The following is a 6,798-nucleotide window of genomic DNA, read 5'->3' on the forward strand; positions in this document are numbered from 1 at the left end:
GAAAAGGTATTATCTTGTCTTTTCTGGCTTTTCAAGGTTGTGCTCATTCCTTGGATTAGAGCCAAATAAGACTTGTCTTGCTGCCTTAGCCAGGTGTGGGCTCTCCTGTGTCTCTCTTTAATTTATAAATTCTTGAGATTGGGCCTGGGGTGATAGCTCAATGGTTAAATCTTTACCTTGTTAGTGCCAGGATCCCATATGGGCGCAAGTTCCTATCCCAGCTGCTCCTCTTCCCATCTAGATCCCTGCTTATGGCCTGGGAAAGCAGTAGAGGATGGATCAAAGCCTTGGAACCCTGCAACTGCATGGGAGACCTGGAAGAAACTCTTGACTGCTGGCTTCAAATTGGCTCACTCCAGCTGTTGCATCCATTTGGGGAGTGAACCAATGGATGAAGTTCTTTCTCTCTGTTCCCTCTCTCCATAAATCTAATCTGCATTTCCAATAAAAAAATAAAACAATGACAAATTCTTAAGATTATATTGCACCACATAAATCATTCAGGATATCCACCCTCCTTTCAAATTATTGATTTCATCGCACCTGCCAGACCTATTTGGTCATGTAACTCATTCAAAGGTTATAGAAATTAGAATATGGATATCTTGGTGTGGCCCATTGTCCTGCTTATCACTGGCATAGAGAAAGATATTGTTATTTTCACATAATATAGTAATTTTTGCCTTTTGACTATTCCTTATATCTACATGTGGTACAGTTAGTGGTATTGATGAATTCACTTCTACCTTGGGGTTACTTGTTTTTTCTGTTTGTTAGCTTTTTTTATTTGTTCCCTTCCTGCCTTGTATATTAAACAAGTATTTTATTCTGTTTTCTTTTTCTTTTTTCTCTCTCCCCTAACCTTGCTAGCTATGCAGTTTTGTGATTTCTCATGGTTCCTGTAAACATTTCTATATGTATTTTGGATTATTATTTCATCATATACATTTTAAGGTGCTTCTACTTTTACTGTAATACCAGGATCCTATATGAATGCTTGTGTTTTTTGTCCCATTGATTATCAGTCTCATTTGCATGTGGAATACACACAGACACATGATGCCATACCCTCATTCACTTTCATCTCACCTGGAAAATGGTCTTCCCTCTCTGAAATGATATTTTGTGTTGGTGTCACTCTGGTACTGCTCTTGATGTATTTCAATATGATTTTTGAAGTTTATAATTTTATTTAAATTAGATGCAGGGGGCCCTGTACATGGCCACTACAACCATCCTAAGCAGCACAGACCAGGAGGTATCACTTATGAAAGGAAAAGCTCAAAGGACTAGCATAGAGCATGGCAATTAGATTGTAAGCCAATGTGGTATGAACAATGGCCTGACCTGAAAAGTGGCATTCGTTGCCATTGATGATGCCTTCACTTTAGTTTTCCTCTGAATCTCTTTGTTTGAGATTTGTTTTAGTTTGTTTGAAAGCGTAGAAACAGAGAGCATGAGGGGGTATGACCTTCCATTTTCTGGTTTACTTGCCAAATGGCAGCTATGGTTGTGGCTATGCGAGGCCGAAGCCAGGAGCCAGGAATATCTCCCAGGTCTCCCACATGGATGCGAGGGTTCAAGAGCTTGAGTCATTTTTCCCTGATTTCCCAGGCACATTAACAGGGAGCCGGATCTGAAGTGAGGCTGCTTAATCTCAACCTAGCACCTGGATGACTTAACAAGCTTTGCCACAATGCCACGCCTTTTTCTGAGTCTTATGATTTTTTCTTAGAAGGGTCTATGTATTTTGACATTGTGTGGAGACATGGTAGGTGTTGTGGAGCTTTGCCAGTAATTTAGATGGTCATCTGATTTGCCCGAGTCAGAGGGGTTTTCCTTGGATAGGATTTCTATTGAGGTCCATTGAAGTCTTATAACATTGTATTATGTGATACCGTTTTCTAGATACTGGGATTCCCCACACTCCTCCCATAACTCGCCCCCCATGGTGGATTCCTCCACCTTGTTGTGTAACCACAGTTCAAGTTCAGTTGAGATTCTTTCATTGCAAGCATATACCAAGCATAGAGTGCAGCATTTTATTGTCCAAATAAGTTCAATGGCTTTTTGGGGAGACCTTCTCTAGTCTGAAGGTAGAGCCAACAGAGTAAAATTCCAATTGATTAAAAGCCCCAACATAACATCAGCAACAATATACAATGTTATGGAATTAATTGACATAGTATTGAGGAAACAATATGTTAAAAACAATGCAAGTTCTTAGCCACATCCTGTGACTACTCCATTGACATTTCAACAAAGGAGGTGCAAAACAGTTATAGGAGGGGTGTGCAGCGAAATCTTCAATACCTTAGTGAGGAGTACTTGCTCTGTGTCCTACCTAATAAGGTATGTGTGAGTCCATGCTGACCAAGCTTTCCTTGTTGTTCTCTGCCTATCTATTCTAATGTGTGTGTGTGTGTGTGTGTTTGAAGGGGGGTGCTCTGGAGCAACCCTGATGGTCATTGCAGAGAGGGTGGAGGCCCCAAGTTGGAACTAAGTAAGGACCAGAGAAAGCTCCTCTTCCTAGTCCTGAAGGAAGTTTACTGTTCTGATTCTGAGGACTGCTTTGGGTTCCTGGCTGTTGTTCCGATAATCATGGATCCTAAGAGGAAAAATTCGGGCTTCTTTCATCCCGTGTGGTAGATTCAAAGGTGGGGTGGGGTGGGGACAAATTATGAGTCAAGACTGCCTGTAGGAGGCAGTAGAGAGTCTTCCAGTTTTGATCATTAAAATCTAATTAAAGATCTTTACAGATTAATTACAATATTGATCCCACAGTATTTTTTCCTTTTTACTTCTAATCAATTCTGGGTTCTTCCACAGTCAATATTTGTTTAGGTTTAGAAAGAGACTCCTGTGAAGTTATAGGAATGTAACACCAGTGCTGTCAAGACTGATGCGATAAGCTTGTCTGTGCTTCTCTCCTTAAAACCCTTCCATTTTCAGATCTACTTTTGAATAGTGACTTCAGATGATAGACAAAACCTTTTCTGTCTCTCAATACAGGCCATGTATGAAGAAATGATAGGCAGCTTTTGGATGATTTTGACAGAATATAGCATTATTAATTTTAGTGGCGAAGATATTAAACAGTACCTGACAACATGCCAGAAAGGGAGTTATTTCTCCGTCAAAAGTGGGAGAAGCAATTATTGGTAATAAGTGAAGTATCTCCAGCATTTTTTTTTTTACAAGTGCCTGAATGTTGTTTGTTTGGGAACCTTTTGAGGACAATAGAGTGTGGCACTTGGGTATTGCTAGCCTTGCAAGGCTGGGACAGGTTATTGAGAGAGGGTGAGAAATTTTCTCTCTGGGACATAATTCAAGCTACCACCATGGTTGGTTTGAATGCTCTCCATTCTTCTTCACACCAAAGTCAAGGGAAAGATTTAAAGGAAGACTTTCTGCCAATCTCTCCAGGCCATGAGTCACTAAACCACACACAAGAATTACATGAACTCTCTGCTTTCAGAATGAATGGACTTCCAAACGATTGGAGAGGGCATATGTCTTGCCCAGAGGCAAGTCCAACTGAGTGAGGAAGCTCAGCCAGTGTGTGCCTAGCGAGGTGCCGGATGACAGCCCTGGAGGTGCACGGAAGCTTGTTCAAGGGTTGCAGGAGGGTGAGCCATTGATGAGACCTGATGCTTGTTCATGGTCCTTACGACCGGTCAGACAGAAAGCAAATACGATCCTGTGCACAGTTTAATCACTTTTATTGAGTGCTTTCACTTTGATTTTTCCAAATCTTTAGTGGAACATTTTGTGGTTTGCCTTTTATTCTGCTTTTGCCTTCAGCTTTGTCATTTAAACAAGGCATTTAGCCTTCTGTGAATACTTGTTTCAAAGCAATAGTACTTTCTTACAAGGAAAAGTGAGATTGTCAAACTCTCCTTTTCATATGCAAATACTTATAATAATATCAAACCGAAATCCTTACCTTTTATTCTTACATTTATTCTGTTCCATACCAAGTGGCCTGCTAAATTTTCTGTGATGCTATTAATCTTTTTGTTTGGGGATGATTTATATATGACTGGTCACTTTTTTGACAAAAAAAAAAAAAAACGTGATTTTTTAGGATGGTTTATGGAGAACTGTAAGTATCTAACAAATTCACATATTCCATTACATTTGCTGTTTTCTCTCATAACTCATCTATGGTTATTTCCTATTTGGATTATGATGTCTTAGACCCTATTTGAGGTTCAAAGGTGGCAGCTGATTGGTACCACTCACTGAGTTCTAAAATTATATCTTTGTATGAACATCTGTTTGAATCCCAGATGCTCCACTTCTGAACTAGTTTCTAGCTAATGAGCCTGGGAAAGCAATGGAGAATATCCCGAATTCTTGAGCCCCTGCACCCATGTTGGAGACTTGGAAAATACTCCTGTCTTCTGGCCTTGGCCTGGCCCAGCCCAGCTAATACCAGCATCTCGGGAATAAATCTTTCTTTCTCTATCTCTTCATTCCTCTAATTTTACCTTTCAACTAAATAGCATAAATCTTAAATGAATAAGTGAATAGATAAAAATGTAACTGTTTTCTAAATCAAATTCCTTCAGTTTGACTTTCTTCTCTTATTTAAGCCATAGGATTCATAGAATACCCAAAATGTTGCTTGTTAGAAAACTACTGTTTTATACGTGGGATATATCTAATTTTTTTTTTAAGTTGCTGTAAGCCAGACTGGTTTCAGACCACTTGGGCAGAGTTCTTTGGTAACTGTGTATTGAACTCAGTCCTCACAGAATTACAGGGTTATGGTGACAACTTCAGACTCCCACGGACTGAACTTCAAGGTAAAAAATATGGAAGATAGCAAAAACAATCCTTAATGCAGGCATCAGGCAGCATTTCGGCAGGAATATTTCTTCTCGTGTAAATCTCTTTTGCATTTTCCGTAATGGCGTCTGCCTCTCCGCTATATTCTACGCGATAGTTTTTCCTTCAGTCAACCAAAGGTATCTGTTTTTCCAGAAGACCCTTAAGAGAGGCAGCACTGTTTTATGACACGGCATATATTAAAATCAAGGGCAACACAACAACCGTCAAACTGCCCAGTGTTGGTCAAGGTCACACTGTGACATACCTCTGTGGAGCTTCATTAAAATAATCATTTGTCTGTAGTTTACTGGGGTGATTTCCTTGTTACATGGAGAAACACAAACGTTGACTGAACAAACAATAGAGGTTTGTAGTAAATGTACTTTTCTTACCTCTTTTGCATCCTGCCTAGAACTGTACTTTGCCAATTTTGGGCATGTTTTTCTACTAGACTTCTGTACAGCTGTTTTCAACATAAATCCATAGATTTTCCGAGGTCTTTAGAAATAACCCCTTGCAAGTTTAATGTTGCCTTTCCTGGTGAAAGAACTCTATTTCCTGCTATCCTTAACTAAGCAACAGATACAGCTCCCATCTGGACTTACTATGCCGGTGGTGTCCAACACTTCTGTGCTAACTGAAGAAAAATGATTGATTTTTATATAGCAAATATCCTGGCTAGCCGTGGGGGTTTTACTGTAATACAATTACTGTGTCACATAATACTAATTTAATTTCTTAACATAAAATGTATTTTTGGAAATATGTTGGGGAATTGACAAATTCATTTTAATACTGAAATTTCACAAAATTTTATATATTTTTGAACAATAAGAACTCATTTGCTTTATTTTAATGACAAAATGTTCCTTACTCGTACATCAATAGTTTCCACAGATTGCTTTTTGCTTATTTTTGAATACACTGTCACCTTCAAATCCACTGACCTGTGTTCTAAGCATGTCTATAAATTAATTCAGGTCACTGTAGTTAATTTTGCAAGTCATTATGTCCTTCTGGCCAATGACATTTGATTTAAAAAATTTTTTTTTGATTGCTGAGAGTGTTTGACACACACACACACACACACACACGTACATATTCTCACTGATAGATATCCAAGTTCATACATGTATATATGCATGGAGATATTACACATTCAGTTTTTGTTGCTGTATGGAGCTTCTCTTGGATGTTCCTGGCTTTGAAGGTAAAAGAATTTTCAGAGATTTGAATCACTTCACAGAGACAGTCTTGAAATTCTATAGTCACATTCATAAACATATTATTTGTAAAATGGATATTCAATGGATCTCCTCCATATGAGGTTTTCTCTCCTGTTCAAGATCCTAAGATGAGTCACTGTGCTTTTCCTTCTGCCTTCAGTAAGAGATGTGATTGAGTCATTGTGTGCATGAAATGACGATGTCAATATTTCTGTAGAAAAGTAATTGAAAAAGGAAACCTTTCAAAACATGTACCACTCCGTTTGAGTTATGTGTCCACTTGATGTGAAATAAAAAAATAGTCTGATGTGTAGTGATTTATTGCAAACTCATTTCATTTGGTAAAACAGTTTTCTATACCATGATCCAGGGAAATCCTAACTTGTTAACATGTGAGCTGTCACATTATTTCTCATGTGCAGATTCTGTAAGCTTTAATGTAGAAGATGTTGAAAATAGCTTTCAGCTCTCAATCAGCATTTTTGCTTATTAATTATATTCACATCAATTTACATTATTCATACAGTAACAAATTTTTCCTCTTTTTTGGGGGAGGCAGTTAAGTATCATATTAAAGAGTATGAGCCCTTGAATGATGCTGTCTCTTGGATGATTTGTAGTTTATCTGCATCTCCTCCCAACTTACTTCTCTTTTTGGCGCATATTTCACATCTGTCATTAGGCAAATATTTTATGGTTGCTCCCTGCAAAGTCAAACTAGGAGACCGTAAGAATT

The sequence above is a fragment of the Ochotona curzoniae genome, unplaced genomic scaffold, assembly GCF_017591425.1.
Source record: "Ochotona curzoniae isolate NIBS_2020 unplaced genomic scaffold, NIBS_Ocur_1.0 contig_2210, whole genome shotgun sequence".
Lineage (NCBI taxonomy): Eukaryota > Metazoa > Chordata > Mammalia > Lagomorpha > Ochotonidae > Ochotona > Ochotona curzoniae.